This window comes from Monodon monoceros, unplaced genomic scaffold, assembly GCF_005190385.1.
Source record: "Monodon monoceros isolate NGI ecotype Baffin Bay Population unplaced genomic scaffold, NGI_Narwhal_1 Super_Scaffold_16, whole genome shotgun sequence".
In the NCBI taxonomy this organism is placed as follows: Eukaryota; Metazoa; Chordata; class Mammalia; order Artiodactyla; family Monodontidae; genus Monodon; species Monodon monoceros.
Genome location: NW_021703772.1, coordinates 44,543,521 through 44,547,348, shown reverse-complemented (window position 1 = coordinate 44,547,348; position 3,828 = coordinate 44,543,521). Strand labels below are relative to the sequence as shown.

Sequence of the window (3,828 nt, the reverse complement as noted above, 5' to 3'; positions counted from 1 at the left end):
TCAATTGTGAGCACCAAGGGCCACTGGCATTTTAGGCTGCATTCCTCCCATGTAGTTTCCTTCCTCCCTCACTCCCTTCCTCCCTCACTCCCTTCCTCCCTCCCTCCCTTCCCTTCCTTCCTTCTTTCCTTCTATTTTAAAAATATTTTCTATTTTCTTGTTTTCTATCACTTCAACCCAGTGGCCGTTCAGTGACCCCTACTGTGGTTCTGTTTTCCAGGAAAGGCCACATAAACAGGGCAAGAGCTCCCAAGAATTTATGGGAAAAGAGGAGCATTGCCTTAAATGGGTAGGAAGTTTTAAAATAAGCTGCGTCTGAGAGAGTCTAAAGGGTTCTCTCTAACCCAATGCCACTTCATTTCCATGATGGAGGCTACCACAGGTTGCAGGTTAAGAATTCAGATGAACCACACATGGGCAGACCTCCTGGATGAGGTAAAGAAAGACATCTTTTTTTCTGACAAGCCTCAATAAACCAGAATAAAGTTGTAGGATGTCCTTCACACAGACTAACAGAAACAAACGAAAACAACGTTTAATAGAAAGCAGCGTAGTGCAGCAGGAAAAGCAGTTGCTGCGGAAACAGGAGGTGGGATTCTAATTGCTAGTGAGCTGTATAGCCTCAGATGTGTTGCTTACTCTGTGGCCCTGTTTCACCAACTGCAAATCAAGTGAGCTGTGTTCAGGGATCATGGCCTTTTTATTGTTTAAACACTTCATGATACTAAGACTAGGAAAGTTGATTTAAACATCCTATGTGTATTACATTTCTATTGCTGTGTAACAAATTACCACAAATTTAGCAGCTTAACACAACATACATTTAATATCTCATAGTTTCCACGGGTCAGGAGTCAGGACTCAGCAAGGCTCTACAGGGCTGCAGTTTAGGTATGGACTGGGGCTCAATTCTCATCTAGAAGCTTAGTTCTCATATGGAAGCTCAGCTGGTGATCTGCTTCCAAGCTCATGAGGTTGTTGGCAACATTCAGTTCCTGTGGTTGTAGGACTGAGGGTCCTGACTTCTAGCTGGATGTCAGCTGGAGGCCACTGTCAGTATCTAGAACCCAGCTACAGTTCTTTGCCAAAGGGCTTTCTCCAGAGGCCCTCTGATAGCATGGCAGCTTGCTTTTTCAAAGCTAGCAAGGGAGAAAGAGAGAGAGCCTACTAGCCAGATGGAGTCTTATATGATGTAATCACAGAAGTAACATCCCATCACCTTTGCCATGTTCTGTTGGTTAAAAGTCACAGGTCCCAGCCACACTCAAAGGGAGGGGATTAAGCAAGCACATGAACACCAGAACGCAGTGGTCAGGGGGACCACCTTAAAGTCTGTCAGCCACACTTCTGTATTTTTCCCACACTCTGTCCTTCAGCAGATCCTGTCAGTTCAACATTCAAGACATACTCCAAATGTGCCACTTTTCATCGCCTCCATTTCCAACCCAGCCTCCCTAGTCTACGTCATCATTTTCTGTCATTAACATTACTGCTAAAATCTCTTAAATTGTTTCCCTCTCTCTTGCCCTATTAGCTTAAAACCTTCCAGTGGACTTCCTGTTATATGTGGAATAAAATCCAAATGCCTTACTTGCATGACCTGGCCCCTGACCACTTCTGTGATCTCATCTGCTTCTGTTCTCCACCTTTTCTCACTCCACGTCTGCTACCACCAAGCCCATTCCCACCTCAGGACCTTTGCACATGCTTTCTCCTGACAGAAATATTCTTCCTTTAGATCTTTACTTGGTGGTTCCTTCTCTTCATCCATTCCTCACTCAAATGCCGCTTCCTCACAGACCTTCCTAACCACTCTACATGAGTTAACCAACCTTTGCCCTATTCCAGGCATTCTCTGTCCTGATACTCTGATTTATTTTCTGCATAGAACTTACTGGTATGTGAAATATGTGTTTTATTGTTCAAAATTTGTGTCCTCCACTTAGAATGTAATGTCCATGAGGACAAGTCACTGTATCTCCAACAGTGCCCAGTATCACAAATACTGAATGAAGAAAACATAGAAAAACCAAACTCAAATTTTTAAAATTAATTGAATAATATTGGTTGTCTGGAAGTTTACTATATTGTCCTTAATTTTTTCAGTTTGCCATGGACCAATGACAGGTTTATCAGTAACTACCACCTATTTCTGCCCAGCTTTTTGAAGACCATTACCTTATTTTATCAACTCCATAGCAATCGTTTCCATGAGGAAGCCCCTGTACTGAGTCTCAATAGCTGGTGAGTGCTTGGGAAATAGATATCTTGAGTGACGGACTCACAAGCTTTCGATCAAGACGCACAGGAGGCGAGCGCGAGGGGAGGAGCCTGCCCGGCGAGCGCGGAGAATGCGCGGTGTGAGTGCCCAGGAGAAAGGAAGGCGCTCCAGTTCCGGGTCAGGCCCTTCGCCCTCCTCCCTCGCCCTCTGGCCTCCGGCAGGGCGAGTAGCAGCGGCGCCGTGGCGGCGGCGGCGAATCTGAATGCGGTGAGGGAGACCATGGAGAAATCTCTGCTTGAGATTTCAAGAATTTTGAATACTGGATTAGATATGGGCACTCTGTCTATATGTGTACGGCTCTGTGAACAAGGAATTAACCCAGAAGCTTTATCATCAGTCATTAAGGAATTTCTCAAGGCCGCTGCAGCATTAAAGGCTGCTGAAAATACGACGAGCTGACTTTCTGAAGAAATCCTGATGAGATATGTCAAGCTCTGCAGGAGGACTGAAGATTGCATTGTAGTTAAGAATGTACAATGAAATCACTGCATGTAGCAATGTGGAAACATTGTCCTTTTTAAAAGAATGATAAAACCATAGCTTTATAAATCAGTGGAAAGTGGCTTACGGAGAAAACTATCAGTTGTGTTTACACCACATCTTATTTTCTTTTAACAGTTCTAATGCTTTGGCCCTGCTGTGTTCATATTCATGTGTTCCTTATTTATAGCTCTGATAGCTTTAATTTTCTAAGCAGTCTGTCTATCAGATGTGCACATCAGCTGTGCCTGGTTGAAGTATAGTGAAACCCACCCATAGTAATGTTGTAGTTATGACTTGTTGACATTTCCATTATAAACTTTAATTTTGAATTGTTTATGCAAAATAACTGGATTTATGTTGTATTAGGCTGAAAGTTGACAATTTCAGCTACCGTTGTGGATTTTGACTTAGATTCAGTATGCATATCAGAATCTTGTTTTTTATAAGAGTATGGAAAAACATTTGTAAACTGCACTTTAACAAAGAATATTTAGTTTTTTTAAACATAAAGTTTGACTGGCAGTTAATAGTGTGAAGCAGATCATATTTGTATTAATTGGAAAATGAAACTTAGAAACTTAGATTTTAAAAGTAATAACAGTGCTTAGCTTACCATTATCATTTGAATCATTTAAATTTAGTGAGAATATCGAGAATGTTTTTCTTTCTAATTTTTATACTCTGTAAATAACGGCCTTAAAAATAATAATGCATAATGAAACAATTCCAACATGAAAAGTCTTTTTTACTTTCGTTACATAAAAATAATTTGAGTGCTAACTTAATATACCTTGAGTGGTTATCTAGTAAATCACTAAATAGATGGTGTCACTCAACGAAGAATGTTATTATTTTCTGAAGGAATAAAGATTTCCAGTAATTAAACAAAAACTAAATAATCAAGTGTTCTGTATCAGGAATTCTAAATGTGCCTTTCTAAGATCATTTTTATGTGTCATTATTTTTACCCTTAAAGTTTTAACAAATCGAAGTGATGGTTCAAAATAAATTTTAGAAAACTTAGCATGGATTCTGTTCCTATAACAGAATCTCAGTGGAATATT

General features: G+C 40.5%; 1 pseudogene; it reads left to right on the top strand.

The window, feature by feature from the left end:
- Positions 1 to 493: 493 nt before the first annotated feature.
- Positions 494 to 2,680, top strand: LOC114896562 (annotated as a pseudogene).
- The last annotated feature ends 1,148 nt before the right edge of the window (positions 2,681 to 3,828 follow it).